An 18,094-nucleotide genomic window follows, 5' to 3' on the forward strand; every position below is an offset into this window, starting at 1 on the left:
TGAGAGTGACCACTCAGAGGCCAGGTTTAGACTGACTGCTTTGTGAAAAGTGTTCACCCATAGGTGATAGGGTGGTTTTGTCTTTTATCATTTTCCTGTGCAAGTTCATTTGAGAACGTAGTGATTGTCTGGTTTCACACCTTCACACACTTAGTTGTTATTGAAATTTAGTGCACTGGAGGAGGATCACTACATGTTGTAATAGGCATATCATACCATGGATCTTCAAAGATGTGTTGTGCGGGACGTTGATAATTGTAGCAGTAGAGATATGTCTGCAGGTTTTTTGTGTGTTGTTTTGGCAGGGTCTGGCCATCTCTTGGGAGTGTGTTTGTCCTGGTCTGTAGGGAACTTGCTTCAGATGATGAGCTTGGAGAGGTTGGGAGTGTAATTTGAAGGCCAGAAGATGGGGTTCAGGAAGGATTTCTTTCAGGATAAGATCCCCATCGAGTACAAGAAATCCACAGATCACCAACACCTACCTTAATAAATCCAGTAACATAAAACCAAAAAGAAATCTGTTATCTCCAGCCAAACACTCAGGTACCACAGAACATGCTCAGAGAAGAAAGTCTAGGATATACACCTTCACACATGAAAAACAGCCTTCACCAAATAAGGACACTCCACCAGAGAAATAGATTGCATCATGGAATGGGCCATCCTAATACCTCAATAGAACCTGCTTCAATACACAAATAAGCACCTCCCTACACACCAACTGCACACTTCTAGTTGTCATCTACCACCCCACACTGCAACCCATATGGAATATCAAACAACCCATGCTTGATGGGGACCCCAACCTGAAAGAAGTCTTGTGTACACTATTGTGAGCCTATTATGTGTCTCATGCAACCATACCAGCTGTGGGCTCTGGGCCTGCAATGAGATGTACGTAGGCAACCTGCATGCCCTACCCTCAAAGATTTTGTTGCACATTTGTGGCCACACATACTTATTTTGCTGGCACAATGCTCCAGACACTGATATATGTAGACCAATATGTGAGCTGCCAGTCAATTGTGAAGTGTTACTGCTCAGAGCAGCCTTTGTTTATGATGCTTTCCCCCCACTCCTAGCTTTGATACTTTCTAATCATATTAGGTGGAAGATTTGGGTTTACTGATGACAACTCCTACTTTGTTGAACATGATGTTCTAGATGTTTTGCATTAAGCAAAATCCAAACTCCTTCTGCATAAAAGACTGACTTTAATATGGCTCCATAATGTATATGATAATTTTCATATCCCAATGAGATCTATTGAAATATATGAACGTATTGCAGCTTGCTAATTTTTCCATCAATGTGGGTTTAGGCACAAATGGCTCCTTCAGAATGGTATACCCTAACTGACAAGAAAAAAAAATAAAATAAAAGGATACAAATCACTGCTAAAATATCCTGAGCTATGGTAATGTTGAATGCAAGAGCTGAAAGAGCATTTCTAAGAATCTAAAAATGTCACATTTAATAAATAATTCTTCTTTATACCTCTTTAAAAAAAAAAGCCTAACAAAATACTGTGGCCACAGCATGAGCTTAGATTCATTACCATTGAATCTGGAGGAGTCAGTCTTGGCCTTTGAAGTTCTCTAGGAAGTGCTTTAGCCTGAGGAACTGAAAATGCTTATTCCTCTATGAAGGTTGTTAATTAATTATTTTTAATGCTTTCTGCCATGTATCATGTGAAAATGTTTATGATCCTAAGGTTTCTTTAGAAAAGTCACTGTATATTACAGTCTCGTTTATATCTAGTAACATGGGGGCAAATTATGCAACCCTATTATTGTGTAGTATTTACCCATGCAGGTAGTTCTCTCTACTTAAATGGGTCTACTTAAGTGTTTCAGCACTGCTGCACATGATTATGGTTAGCAAAACAAGGTCCTAATGTACTATAGTCTAGTCCAGGTGCTGGCCATATACATTAGGATTTATGCTAATATTAATGCAGTAGGATAAGAAAAAAAGAATTGAGGGTAATACCATTAAGCATGGAGCAACTGAATCAACATATGCTACTAAATCAATAGCACAATAAACTTTTATAGAGAAGAATCAAAATCTCTGTACTGTAGGACCATTTCCAAATAATTTCACATTCTTTGCTGATGTTATATATGGGGACTCTCTTACCCGCAGCCAACCTCTGGTCCCTGTCAGAGCTCAGAAAAGGCTATGTATATTTTCTCAGCAGAAATGGGTTTCAAATTAATTTGCCAGTTTAATTCATAGCCCTTTTTGCAGGCTGAATGGTGCTTCATTTAAAACCTACTTAAATGAATACCATACAGGACAAATTAGCTGTACGAACGATATACAGTAGCTGATAGTACTTCAAGAGTGGCAAATTAAATGAGTCTGATCAAGAAGCAGGATCTCAAACCTTGAGAGACTCAGTATAACTATGTACAGGCCCATTTCTCCAAATTCTTATTTCTGGTGTCAGCACTCTGTTTTGTCATACTCATCTCAGTAATTGCTACTAAGTGTTGGCAGGGTTGGTACTCACAGATAGACAGAACGATTAGAAAGATACGTTGGAAAAACAAGACTGGACAGAATATAGAAAGAAAACAGTACAATTTGAAAAAAGCCAAACCCATACAAAACTTTAAAACACAAAATTCAGACAAACCACAGAAAAACAAAACAATTATCGGTAACTTATTTATTTCTCAAAAGAATGACACTGCTACATGATGCTGAAATAAATACCTGAACACTATACCTACACTCAAAGAAAGAATGCTGTGGGCGGCTGCTGTCATTGTATCTACAGTATGAGACTATTGCAACTCTGGTCTGCATGATATTCCTCAGTCTAAATGGAAACAACCGCATTCAGTTAGACTGAACCATGAGATATCACACTAAAAAAACCACAAGCCACTGGAAACCAAACTGAATCTAACACTTGTAACAGGGCTTCTCCTCCTCCTTGGTGGGTCCTGTGTTTCCTTCTAGCGGTGGATCAGGATAGCATCTCATCTCTCAGAATTTCCCCGCCCACTATAATTCTGTCTCTAAGCGGCCTTCCTGTTTCTGGGCTTGCTAGGCCCTCACTGCTTCACTGGGGCTTCTGACCTCCTCAGTGGATGTCCAGTGAAAGGAAAAGGGAGTGGGGACAATCAGTCCTTCCCTCTACTCCAGGCCCCAACAAGTAGCAGCCTCATGCTGCCAGTTCACTGGAACATTGCTAGCTTCCTTGGGTTACCTCCCCACATCCCTTGGTTTATTATCTCCACTTTGCTTGGGTAGGGTTCCCCCTGACCCTCGTGCCAGGGGAGGGAGAGCCCCTAGTTTCTGGTAGCCTTTCCGGGTGTGGTAGCACCAGAGGTGAAAGTAAGCCAGTACGCACCGGTACGGCGTACCGGCAAGAGCCAGTGTGCGGTACTGGGGCAGCCCGGTTTCCCCAGGCTGTAATTTAAAGGGTCTGGGACTCCCAGAAGCGGCTGTAGCCCCAGACCCTTTAAATTGCCACCAAAGACCTGCTGCTGGAACCCTGGGGTGGCGGCAGCGGGGCTCCGGGGGTTATTTAAAGGGCAGGGGTCCCACTACCTCTACTGCCCTGGGCCCTTTAAATAGCTCCCGGAGCCCAACCGACACTACCTGAAGGCTCTGGGGGCTATTTAAAGGACCAGGGCAGTAGAACCACGGAGTTCTGGGCCCTTTAAATAGCCTGCTGGAGCCCTAGAGTAGTGGCAGGAGTCCAGGGGCTATTTAAAGGACCCAGGGCTTCCACTGCCTGTAGGGCCCCAACCCTTTAAATAGTCACTGGAGCCCTGAGGTAGCAGGGGCAGCCAGGGGCTCAAGCAGCAGTTGAAAGGGCTGCGGGCGGGGGCAGCGGCGGCTGAACCCTGGGCCCTTTAAACTGCTCCCAGAGCCTCCGGCTGCTGCTGCTACCCTGGCCGGGGAGGGCACTTACTGGTACAGGGAGGGCTGGGTCTCACTCTGACCCCCTCCATCCCCACCGTGGGGCCCGAGCCGGGCCGGAGCCACTGGGGCCAGAGCCGGGGGTGCTTGGCCGGGGCCGGACTGGACCATGCCGTGCCTCCATGGAGCCTTCCTCATGCCCCCGAGCCCCAGCTTACCTTCCTGCTGCTTATTTCAGGGTTCCCACGAACATCTGATTCGCGGGAAGCAGGGGAGGGGGATTAGAAGGACAGTGGAGCATTCAGGGGAGGAGGGGGACATGAGCTGGGGCCAGGAGTGGGGTGGACAGCTGCTGAGCTTTTGTTAAATTTAAAAGTTTTTTTAGAACCAGTTGTTCTGGAACAACTGTTCTAAAAGGGTTTCTAAATTTAACCACCAGTTCCTGCCAACCGGTGTGAACCGGCTCCAGCTCACCAGTGCCTGCAGGGTTCTCCCCTGGTCCTTGTCAGCTTCTACACTGCTCAGCTTGCCTCCACTCTCACACCACCTATCACCCACACTGACAGGCTGGGGAAAGGCTTTTAACCCATTCTGGCAGGTTCTTAATTGGCTCCAGGTGTTCTAATTTGCCTTGAGTAACCCCTGCTCAGTTACTTTCCCTACTCGTCTGTTGGAAAAAAAACCTCTTCAAAATAGTGAGACCTGCACAAGAGACTGGTTATGCTGGCCTATGGAAAAACAATTTTTGTACTGTGTACCCTGCTTCCTTTTGAACAAAAGTGCTGAAAATGCATCAGTTCTATCTGATCAATCAGGATGGAGCATCGACAGAGGTTGGATGAAGTTGAAAGACCGAATATCACCACATGAGAGTTCAACATGACAGAGAGAAAACTATGTTGCATGGAAATAAGCCAGTAGGGCAGCATCAGCTGAAAGTTCAGTTGAGAATTTTCTCTTGACTGAACTCTACACAGAAACTAATAACTGGAAAGAATTTCTTGAGCGCATCCTGAATATCATCCTTTTTCCTTCTGAGTAGGGATTGCCTTTCTTTGGTTCCAGTCAACATATTGGTGATCACGCAAATGGAACTTTCTAGGCATATTTGAGCTCCTCAACAAATATGACCTGATTTTATCAAAGCATGTTAAACATGTTTGAGAACTGCAAGAGAGTCAAAAGTGCACGCAAGTCCATTATCTCTCCACATGCATACAAAATGAGTTTACTGAGCTATGTGGATCATTCGTACAAACAACAATTCTTGATGAGATTCTAAATGCAAGGTATTTTTCAATCATTGTTGATGCACCTCCAGATTGTTCTCACAAGGAACAGACTGTTATGGTTATTCAATATGTTAAGATTGTAGACTGCTCAAAAATTTCAATTTAAGAAAAGTTTATTTTGTTTGATAATTTCACAAGAAAAACTGGAAAAGAAATTGCTGCTCGAGTACTAACTAGCCTAGGTTTTAAGTTAGACTTGACCAATGCAGCCTTGAAAATCTATGACAATGGATCTAATATGTCTGGGAAGTACAAACGTGTACAAGCAGTTCTGCTTGAGAATCATTCAAACTGTGTTTTCTCCAGCTATGGAAACCTCATATTTAACTTTGTAAGGATTGACTGCGCTGAATCATGCAAAGAGGCAATTACTTACTTTGAAATTATTCAGTTAATGTACAATGTCTTCAGGCCACAAAGGTGGGAAATTCTGAAGAAATATGGGATGTCCAAAACTAGATGGTTTGCACGGAATAATGGTGTTCAACCAGTTGTGCAGCGTTTGAATTCAATGAGAGAGGATTTAAAGGAGCTTGAATCTCTCAGTCTCACTGCACAGGCTCAAACTAAACTTCAGTCTATTTAGAAGCACATGTCCAAATTTGAATGCATTCTGTTCTCATCTTTGTGGATGAAGCTACTTACAATGATCCACCAAACGAATCTGGTAATTGAAGCACATAAGGCTACATCTGATGCTGAGAGGGATAACATTGAAAGTCTTATAAATGACATTTAACAGATTCGTGAACAATGGGATGTGATCCTGACTGAGTCCAAATTAGTAGCACAGAATATTGGCATTTCATCTGAGTACTCCACCATTCTCAGCTTACCTACTGAATCTGATGCTGAGCAGCATTATAGGGTCAATGTCTTCATCATTAACTTGAATCACATCTTCATCATTGTCTCCAATCATGTCTTACAGGTCGATCTGAGTCACTGAGACTATTTTGTATCCTTTAGGGTTTCTTTGGCAGTTCAACAGACTGAGTAGTGAAGATCTACTTTCTGCAGCTGAACAATTTCAGCAACAGTACAACAAAGAAATCTCAAAAGATCTCAGTGATGAAGTCATCATCCTCAAACAAATATATTCCACGAACTTTAAATTGGATTGCAAGCCAAAGGAATTGCTTCAATAAATACTTGGACTCTCTGGGGTGTTTCCTAATATCACAATTGCATTGTGTATTTTTGTCAGTTTGCAGCAGTGGCTTCAGGTGAATGCACCTTCAACGTGTTGAAGGCATGTAAAAAACTATCACCGTTTAACTATGGGACAAGAATGTTTGAATGGGCTCGCCATACTTAATATCAACTGTGTCATTGCACAAAAGCTAGATTTTTTCCTCAATAATTACTGTATTTGCACAGAAAAAAAGCTTCAAAAGCATTTGTTGAATAAAAATAATATTCAAATTATGTCTCACTTTTTTTGGTGCCTTATTTTGTTTTTACGTGTTGTCATTTTTAATTTTTATTATGGCTAGGGACCTCAAAAGCTGAAAGTTGCCTGGGCCTCTCTGGAGCTCTGGGAGGGCCTCACTATTAGCCCAAATTTGACCCAAGCTGTTAGTCAACAGTGCCTCATTGATAAACCAATGATTAATTTCACATAAGCTGGCAAGGTGTTAATGAAAAAATGTTCACTGGACACAATGACTACCCTAACTAGCTCTATTTTCACCTTGCCAACTGTGTGAACAGAGAGGCCACAGGTTTCATGAGCTGACCTTGTCTTCAACTTCCAGGGATCATTTCACCAGGCCAGCTGAACAGCATTGAGAAAGCATTGTAAGGAAGATTGTGCTGCTGTTCTAAAAACAGAGGCAGTTTGGATTTGAGAGATGTTAAAGCCAATAACCTTTGATGAGAACTAAAGTCAGTTTGAAAAGATTATTAGTTTTGCTGATTTAAAAAGAGACAATATTTTGATTACAGGGAGTTTCGTAAAATTGCACTGAACTTGTCCACCAAACCATCTGAAAGGTAACGGTTTACCTGTTTTGCACGATAGGAGAAGTGTTTTTGCAGAGCTATAATTAAAGTCCTTCTTGAATATCTGCAAATGTAAGTATAATGATGATAAAGTGGTACATTTCTCATGCTGGGGCCAGATTCACACTAGCTGTTCCGCACTATGCTGGCAATGCAAATCAGCTGTGTATTGCCCATCATCTGTTGTAGTTCATCTGTTACAACATTTATTTGTAGGCAGATATGGAGATACTTCTTGGCATTATTCAAGTAAGCACAAAAGAACTAAGTATCCACAGAGAGTCCAGTTTTTGTATTTGACACTTTATGGGAGTATTAGAGCAAAATGAGTTGATTAACATATGTATGTGAAATACAAATGATATCTTGATGTCAGCTGTTCCATATTAGATTGTTCTTCCTTAATCTCGTGCTTCTGAAATAGCCCTGGATATTGAAATATCTCCAACTTCAAAAGAGTGTTCAACAGAAGAATAACCTTCCCTATGCCACCCAGAATGGACTCTGACATTAAGAAACCAAACTGAAGGAAGATGGTTTTCCTTGCTTATTCAGTATTGGCCCCTTGAGAGAGGGCTCAAAACCAAATGTAAAAGGATATGGACACTCATCCATTACAAACTGGACTGTCTTTTGGGAGAAGTGTGGAGTAGGCAAAGAGAGAAAGAGACAAAATTTCATTTGAAGATGAACTACAAAGAAGTTTTTAAGATGATTTCCACTTTCCTGTGGGTGTTTTTGTTTTTTGTTTTAATTATTTGTGATATATGAGAGAGGCATGAAGGGAGGGTCTTAAGGGTTTTTTTTTGCATTTTTTGTTTGTTTTGTTTTTCCTTCAGAAATATTAGAAATGTCAAGTCTGGTCGTTCTTGGCTTTTCTGGAAGACTTACTTGAAGTCTCAGGTCATGTTTATAGAGAGCTTTAGCATCTTAATTGAAAGGATGGAGGTCCTTAATGTTAAATAAAAAAAAAAGTCATTTAGCCAAAATGTTAAACAGGCATTAACAAAAGCAAACAGAAGAGTTTCAAAGCTACTAGATATATTTTTAAGCCCTTTGCCCCTCAGTGACTCCACTTTCACTCTCTTGACTCTGATACCTTTCTTTCACTAATCCTCCAGTTAACATAGACTCTTCCATGGAATCAAGACATGCATTTTTAATTAAAAGAAATAAGTGCTCTCTCTCGCTCTCTCTCTCTCTAACACCCCCGCCCCCCAGCTAATTAAAACTTAAAACTCTTTCAAACCATTTTCATCCATTATGAAGAAATAATAAAGGGCACAACCCCAATTCCCCCTCCACACCCTTTGCAGGTGACATTCAAAAATATCTCCCACACAATATATTTGTTTTCTAGAATTCTTTCTGCAGGAAATGTCACTCCCTTTCTCTTGCCATTTCAAAGCTTCTTGGTATTTCTAATAGTCCCCATCTATCAGTGCAGTAGATTCCCAGGTTATAAAGTACTGTTGGTTTTGAGGAGTACTTTCTTCCCTTTTAGTTTAGATATGGCTTCTTTATACTTACTAGATCTAATAGTAGCATTTACATTTTTTATTGTTTTCTTATAAGTGTGTGGCATGTTGGTAAATACAAAAGCAAAAATATATGCATTGGGAAGGAAATAAAGTACAATTTACTTTGCAAGTAGTTTAAAGCCAAAGGATCTGAAATCATTAGATTACTACAATGCAAACATAGAATAACAAAATACCTTTTAGACAGCTCCATTAGTGGTAACAAATCTAAATTTTGACAGTTATTGAACACCATGAAAGTTGACAGTATTAATCCAACAATTTTTAATTTTTTTAGTATATAGTCTATAAATTCTGGGTACTTTTTGAAAATTTCCCTTGTTCAATCATCCTCAAAAATCAGTTATATTGAGTACTATACATTTTGGAAGGAGAGAGTTAGGTTTTTTAATTTTTATTTATTTATTTTGCTAAAAGGCTTGGTTGCCTCTAAGGCTTGCAAAACATCTTGGTTTTATAGGTGGTTTTTTTGTTTGTTTGTTTTTTTTCCCTGGTGGGGAAGATTTCCTGGGATCAAAATGTCAAATTGCTCAACTCTCTCTGAGAATCGTGTAAAGATGGATGGTGCCCTGTGCAGAAAAATTCACTTATAAGGGCCAGGAAACACAAGATGTTTAAACTTCTAATTTTTGTAACATATTTGATAATAAGGGGAAGCAGCATAATTTAGCCCCATATGTCTTCAGGAAGGTCCTAGGATGCAGCTGGAAAATCAGCATCATCTTATGCTGAAGTAACTTTTAAGTCTGGGAAAGCAGATCCAGTGGTTAAGGACAATGGACTGAGTCTGGAGACCTGGGGTTTTTCCCTTGGTTTGCCAGTGGCGAGCTGTGCAACTTTGGACAAGTCACTTAATCTCTATCTATAAAATGGAGAATATGATACTTACCTTCCTTGTAAAAGATTTTCAGTAGAGCTGATTGGAAAATAGAAGTTTTTCCATAGAAAATATTAACTTTTTGATAAAAAATGTTGGCCAATTTTATTTTGTCAGCACACTGAAAATCTCAGTTAAGAAATGCTGCAACAGTGCCTCATGGGAGTTGTAATATAATGCCTCATTCCCCGATTTTCCTCTATGTACTGAGCTTCAAACTATATCTCCTATAATTCACCTTCTGAGCCACCATCTTACATCAGAGGAAAGACCAGAGGCAAGAAAGTTTAAGCTTTTCATGTGTCTGGTTTCTCAAGTCAATATTTTCCATGAGAAACATTTCTCTCTCTCTCACACACACACACAGAGCATTTGGTCAAAAAAACAATGTCCCATCAAAAACAGTTTTGACAGGAAATTTTTAACCAGCTCTAATTTTCAGTTTAATAGATGAGAAGGGTTACTTAAGACTGGATGGTTTCATAAGCAGCCATCCCAGTGTTTTCACTTCAGTCCCTGGTGGCAGTCTGTACCACTTCAGAGACCCACAGTATAACTGCAGAGGGATTAGGGAGAAGGGATTAATATGCCATAAAACTGCAACTACTTCTCTTGTGTGTTTTAAGGCACAGTTTTACTGCATTATTCTTCCTTCACCTATCAGTTGCATAGGTGAGGGGTAGGGGAAGGAGCACAGAGTCCTATGTGCCTAATTCAAAATCTCAATGAAGTCAATGGGAGTCTTTCAAAAGCTTGTCTCACCAGCAGAAATTGGTCTAATCAAATATTACTCCTCTATCTGGACTCCTCAATGTGCTTTTGATCAGGTAATTAGCTTCCCAGGGGTAGTTCCACAGCAACACTGTTTTAGGGAAATCAAATCAGAGTTAAAAGGGAGAAAACACATTTTCACCATAATATAAACAAATTTACTTGTCTGAAGCTTTTCTGACCTAGTCACTGTCCGTTATTTCTTCACTGTTTGTATTAAGTATTATCAGTTTGTTCAAGGAAAATATTGATTTAAGCTGGAGGTAAATTTTCTTATGCTATCTCCCTTAGACAGAAAATATATTCTTTCAAAAAAGATAAAATTCTCTAGAAATTTAGAGAGCAAGTTGTGTACATTTAACAAATCACTTGATCAGCTGAGGATTTAGTTGGTCACCTCCAAAACTGAAATGGCCTGAGCCTCCACTCACTTACACCACTTTAGAACAGGCATAACATTTACGTCAGTGGAGTTACCTGAGATTCATAGAGAGGTAAGTAAAAAGAGAATCAGCCCCAAAAAGTTTTCCTTCATTTTATCTCATATGCTGTCTTCTTAGCCAGTTAAATCATTCCAGTTGAAGCCTGTGAGCAGAGTTACCAATTCAGTTTTTCACTTCAGCTCTAAAAAGTTCAGCACATACTCACACTGTATGACAGCAGGTCACTGCTATTTCAGAAAAGAAAGGAAAATATAGCCAGTCAGTCATTTTCATGGAATAGCATCCAACAGCCATAAGCACACTAGCATTGCAACTATAAAATGTACATTTTGAAGAATTAAAAACTTAGATTGAACCCAAGTCAGGGAGGGAAGCCATCTGATGGGAATGCAACTCAATGGTATAAGGGCACATTTCTAAATGCTTGGTCTCCCTTTTTGCAGGCACAATTTAGACCTGCTTAAAACAAAATCACACCCATATTTTTGCACCTGTAGTTGAACTGCAGGCACAAATAGTGGTAGTTCTGTGTGAGATAAAGCTGGTTAATAAGTTATTTGACAAATAGGCTGTGCAAATACAGTAATTCTTGAGGAAAAATCTAGCTTTTGTGCAATGACAGAGTTAGAAAAATCCTTGGAGTCGCATGGGACCAACAGCTCACTAACAATAAGATTCTTGAGAGAACTAGCCTACAGTCTATGCAGACTGTGCTGGATGGTCACAGGCTTTGCTGGCTGGGACACATATAGCATATGTCTCAAGATCATCTGCCGAAGGCCAACTCAAGAACTATCCGCAATGCAAAGGAAGGCCAAAGCTTCGATGCAGTGACAAGGCAAAGCAAGGACTCAAGAAATTCAGAATTCCCATTGACAACTGGGAGAACCCTGCCTAAAACCATTCAGTCTGGAGAAGTCAGGTCAAGGCTGGTGCAGTCATTGTGGAGAGTCAACAGAGAGCCCAAGATGAGGCCCGCATATGAGCCATGAAGTAGAATGGGCGCCAACCTCCATCTGTTGAGGGACCTGTAGTCGCTGTGGGAAGGTCTGACGCCCATGCATAGGTCACCCTCGCTACTGTCAAGCACCACTGACTGACTAACTTTGTTGTGTTTCTTTTCATCTGTCAAGATGCTGGATGGCCATAGCTAGTCTGAGGATCAGAGATGCTTTCAAATAGTGTGGAGGACTAGAAGGCATTTTTAGGATGAAATCTTAAATTCACTCTACCTGATCTACTCTTCTGTTGCTGGAAACCCTCACTGATATTTCTCTGTGCAACTTCCCCCTCACTACCATTTTTTTTTTTACTTCACTCAGGCTACAGAAGAGCACTGGAAGGTGAGTTTGCCAGAATGACAAATTTAGGAGATTAGAGACAAATCTGAAAATTGGATCAGGTCTGAGAGGTGATACTAGCTAGTGATAAAGAATCAGACAATTTGATACACCAATGGATTATTGTATGTAAGAGAAATAAGCACGTAGGTTGCCTGGAGCTCTTTTCAGGGGAGTTCTGAATGGAGGGTTAGGATGGTGGAAGCAATGCACTTCTTTTGAAAATGAGGCAGGGAGGAATTAGAAGTCTGAGCCGAGTGATGGAGCATTTGAGGAAAAAATGAGAGAAGGCTAAGAAACAGAAAAGATATATACTGAGAATGAGTAAAGTTTGGTACATTATGTGACCAGTTTAGGCAGTAGTGTCATATGCTTGACAGTAGTATAAAAAGAATACCCCACCAAACATGTTGGAAAAAACATGCACTCTGTGGCTTTGTGAGTGCCCATTAATTGAGCAGATAAACAAGACTGCCATAAATATCTGCACAGGATAAACATGAAGTGTTTGCTTTTATCTACACTCATTGGTTTTGGTTGTCGCGTAGGTTTTAAATCCATTCTTTGATATCTGATAACATGCTTAGTGACTTTATCAATGAAAGCAAGTTTATGGATGACATATGAAGGAAAAATTCTTTCACTAGGATATATTTTAGTTTTTGCGCCCCCCTCCTCCCCTCCCCAAATGACAAATTGATTGGAGGAAAGTGAGGTTGAAGATATTGTAAACAGTGTAGGAAAATACAGTGAAAGTGAACTTTAAAACCTCCTTAAAAATTGACATGTGCAACATTACATTCCTGCACTAATGCAGGAAAACCACAGAAGATCCACAAAATGGGCCAAATTTTGTGGGAAGGAACAGACAGAGCCTACACCCCAAGGCCTTCTCTCTCAATCAAAACTGTCTGGCGTGTCCATGCATGATTCCCATATTTCAGAGGTTCTGGCTGGAATTAGGGAGTTGACTCTGGAAGGATGATTCTCTGGGGCTTCCTCCTGTATATAAGGCATTGTTAATTAATATAGTAACCAGTCAAATTGAACCCATATCTCTTATTTTATTTCACAGCATTTCAGTTACACATGCTAAGTAACATTTTCACTAGTAGAAGGAGAACTTATATTAACAAAATTGAGCATTGCTTTATTCTGCTCCTGGCTAGAAGCATTATCTTATGTGGCATCTGACATCAGCTCAGGCTGTGTCAGAGCTCTAACAGAATGACTTTGAAGAGGCTGGTTGTACCATAGATGCACTACATCTCTTCAAAAATACATTGACCCTCTGTAGACAATAGCTGTAATTTTCCTATTTGGGGGGGATTGGTTACTCCTTCAAGTGCAGTCTATGGATGGACATAAACCATTCCGTACCAAGGTGATGATTAGTGGAAATTGAGCAAGTGGAAATTCATAGTTCCTGACCCTCTTGTGAGTTTATTTTTTTTTTTCAACAGCAGGACACAACTTGGCTTGAAGGCTTATGACCCTATAAAGATACCAATATACACTCCAGTATCAACCTGTACAATTTTTCTTTTCATATTACAGACTTCTCAAACAATTAATTTGGATGTGTCCTGCCTTTAGCTGATAGACAGCTTAGATGAAGCTGTACTATGCCATTTATTTAGTACCACTGAATTGCTTCTGACACTAATAATTTGCATAGAGGCAGTTTCTGATACTCCTACCGACATGCCATAGTACTTTACCCCATGAATTCAATGGGACTACTTGTGGAGTAAGATGCTACTAAGCATGAGTAAATTTGAGAAACTGGCCACAGAGAATGGTTTTCAACCTAAATCTTGACAGATGCTATTTGTATTGGTTGCACAATTATATATGTGCCACCTGAAATGTTTGAGAGACATCTCAAAACTAGTCACTTGCTGGATTTTTCCAAACTTGATTATTAGTCAGAGGTGTCACGCTTGTTTTGATGTTCCAATCTCACTGGAGCCGTCAGACCTTACTGACCCTGTCCCCAAAATAAAAATTCATATTGTGACCTCCTCTCTGGATCCTGGGTCCTGCTGTACTATTTCCACTCTATGGACAATGACACTATGCGAAGATTCTAATACCTTCATTCACTCTGTCTACTAGTCCCACTGAAGTCAATGCAACAATGTATGGCATAAAGGGCTACTCAGTCTGAGTAAATGTCATGGGATTTGGCTCTATATATGAAGAAGGGAATGAATGGATACAGTCATTAGAAGAAAACAGACAAGCAAAACACTTTCCAATTACTATTACATTTAAAGATAGCACAGTCTGTTTGCATGGACTAGGGTTAGAGGTTGTTTTGGTGATGCACAGTTTTATGATAGCCTGATTTCCTTTCAATGCTGCAAGCTACGTTTCCTCATGACTGCCAAAACCATGTGGCTAAATTGTTCAATCCTGGAGATGTGATCAAGTGTTCCAGTCTCACAACACCTAGTAATGGGACAGAAAATTTTAAAGCCATATTGGTATCAAAATAATGAAGGCTACCAACTGCTCAGTAGACAAAGGGACTAACACTGTCATGGGACTAAAAATAAGGCAATAAAACAGCAATCACGACAGAAGAATTGATTCCTCCAAGGAGGAAAGAAACTGTTGTCAACAAGCCAAAAAGATAAAAGTATGTTGTTTCGCTTCTCTTTTTAATGATATTTTAAAGGTTTATTTAGTGCTTTGGTATTTTTAAGAGGTGATATTCATGTATGTGGCTTGTTAAAGGGTCATCACCCGTGATATTTTATAAAGGCGCTAAGCTGGACTGGTTTTGGGTGGCTCTTAAAAGAACAAAATTGCCAATGATATTTTATGAAGAAGTATAGCTGATTTTGTGCGGCTGTTCAAAAGAACTGAATGCTAATACGGTAGTTTATATTATATAAAGAAATATAGAATGCGGGTTTGGGTTGCATGTTAAGAGCTTTCTTAAGTGTATTTTAAAGGGACACAATTGGTTTTACAGTAAAATTAAGTTCAAATGAGTTGTCTTTTAATAATGACATGTTACTAATGTTCCCGAAAAAATGACTTCTAACTGCATTTTCTTCTCTTGCTTTAAGCAAGACACTTAACATGTCTGTACATTGGTGTCCCCATCCATCAACAATGTCACTTTCCCACCAGTGAGACTAACTGGAAAATACTTTGGGATCCTCATTTTCAAGACACTATTTGTATTTGAAATATTACCGTTAGACAAATACATAAGAATAATGTGAATCATATCCCCTCCTAGTCACTATGCAAAAAACTTTCAAACATGCCAGGTTTCAAACGCAGGAGAACTTTAGTTAGCTCTTATGCCATTGCTTGGACAGAGTAGAGACCATCTAATGTATTATGCACCGCCATGATGTTCTGTTCCAAACCAAATCTAGCATATTATGAAGTAGATTGACAGCTATCAAGTGATACCATCCAGCGATTGTGTTTTATGTCTTACAGGGGATATTTTCCATCCTGCTTTCATTGGGTCAGGGTCGATGATGATTTGTATAGAGAATTTGGTAGGCATTATATGAGAAAACTAAATTCACAAGCTCTTTTTTGGGAGACTTTTACACAGATGCCACCTCTGTTAAATGGCCCAAATCTTACTGGTCAAACTCTTCACCAGGTAAGCTCACTGTGGATTGGATCTGAGTATACAATGTGCAAGAGATGCCTTCCTGGCTTGTCCATATAGTTTCAGGTTCCAATAATTCTTCAGCCAGCTCTTTTAAAACTCTTGGACAGTTTATCAGGACCTACTGCTACAACAAATGTGTAAGTTAGTAGCTGCTGTTCAACATGTTTCTGAATTACTGTTGGAATGGAAAAAAGTGTACATCATCATAATCAGATATGACTATATCATCCTTTTGTTTCCAAATACCGAATAGAAATACTTATTGGACACTTCTGCCTTTCCTAAATTATTATTTATGATTCTACTTATTTGTTGTAATGGACTAACACATTGTGAGGATTCATTTTGTTTGTAATATACTTAAATTCCTTAACTCTGATGGTCTTTAATTTCTCCTGGGTTTTCTCTCTCTTTTTTTTTGGTGGGGGTGTCTCTTATGAATTTCCTATCATTCCTAACTTCTAATTTGTATTATAGCTATCAACTTGCTTCTCTCCCTTCCTTCCCCCCGCATGTTTATACCTACTTTTACTACACCTTTAAGCCAGTTTGTTTGTTTTTTTCAAAACTGGAATAGCCTGTCTGTCTTGATTATAGCATTGGGGCTTTGGGGGCAGCTAGTAAAATATTCTCAAATATTTCCCAATCATCATTCACATTTTTCTATATAAATATTTCTCCCAACTGATTTGGTGCATAATTGTTTTCACCTTTGTGAAATGGGCACTTTTAAAGCTATATATATACACACACACCATAGATTATGTGTTGAAACATGTTTTAAGCTAGTAAATCATCATCTATAATTTTTAGAAATTTGGAAGACCTTGTATCATGAGACCCTCCAGCATGTGTCACCCAGATTGAAGTCCCTCATGATAACACAGGTAATTAATGAGCCAGTCATCCTGATCTCTAATATGATTTGCTGGTCTGTAGCAGACAGCAGTTAATACCCAATCTTGGCTTTATCTGTTAGAACACTGATTCATAAGCATTCAAGATAATTTGTGTCCAACTTGTCAGTATATTGCCCTTTTTGATAGTATGCTACTCCCTCTCCCTTTTTGCCCATTTGATCTTTCCTAAATAGGTAATAACCATTGATTTTAATATTCTGATCATGCAAATTTTCCCACCTGGTTTCAGTATTTCCAATTAGGTTGAATTTATCTTTATAAATAAGAAAATCCAATTCCTCTTGTTTATTACCCAGAGTCCTGCATTGATGCATAGACACAAAGACTTTCTTCTCTTCATATCCTTTGGTGCCTTAATTTTTTTCTCAACATCTTAATTTTGTTCTAAATGAATGCTCATTTGTTCCTTTTTGCACTGCGAAACTGTTGATCAATATGGCAAGACTCCTGTGTGCAGGAGATAGAACTGGACCAAGACTACAAAACTCACTCATGCAAGAGCTGAGAATGATCTCAGCACTCACTGCATTTTCAACTAAATGCAAAAAACCTGATTTATATGATTTAGTTTTCCCTCAGAAAGTGTGCGTGAGTGCTCTCTCTCTCTCACACACACACAAATTAAAATAGAAAATGCTGAGAAGATGTAAATGAGATTTTTTTTTTGTTAGTTTGTTTGTTTTGAACACTTGGAGCCAAAAGTACTTGGATAGATAGATAATATGTTATTTATTAAACAGTTCCGTAGTCTCACAAAAGACAATTCAGACAAAACTCAGGGTTTTGTTAATCTGTCCTTGGAAATTAAGATGTGCAATTTCTCAAAATATTGTACTACTTTTTAAAACAGACAATTCCTTGTTTATCAATGAGAATATAATTTTATATTTAGTTGGTCAAAATAATCTAAATTTATTTGGAATTGTGCATAGTGACATGAACATTTAGAAGAATCCTTTACTGTGTATTTTTCATGTTTCTATAACGCTTTATAGGCTGAAACAAGCTGTATAAGCACAGATAAGGAATTGTAGCCACATGATAATTATATGGTTCGTGAAATTAAGGGAATTTAGATAGATAATCAATTTATCAAGTAGAGTTACATTTTAAAAATACTTAAGTTTTGAACTTGATAGATCAATACTTGGTTGGATACTGCATCATTTAGTACACATATTCAGCAGCTTCCTGATATGTATGACATTTACAGCATATATTTAATTTCTTAGTACCCTTGGTACCTCAAAGATGGTTAATAGTCCACTTTCCCTTAGTATTCCATGTTGCCTTGGCTATACCCATTGCTGAGTGCACTCTGACCGACTTTTACTGAGTAAAAGGTGTATTATTGTAACAAAATGTCAGCATTCTA

This window comes from Chelonoidis abingdonii, chromosome 7 (assembly GCF_003597395.2).
Source record: "Chelonoidis abingdonii isolate Lonesome George chromosome 7, CheloAbing_2.0, whole genome shotgun sequence".
NCBI lineage: Eukaryota > Metazoa > Chordata > Testudines > Testudinidae > Chelonoidis > Chelonoidis abingdonii.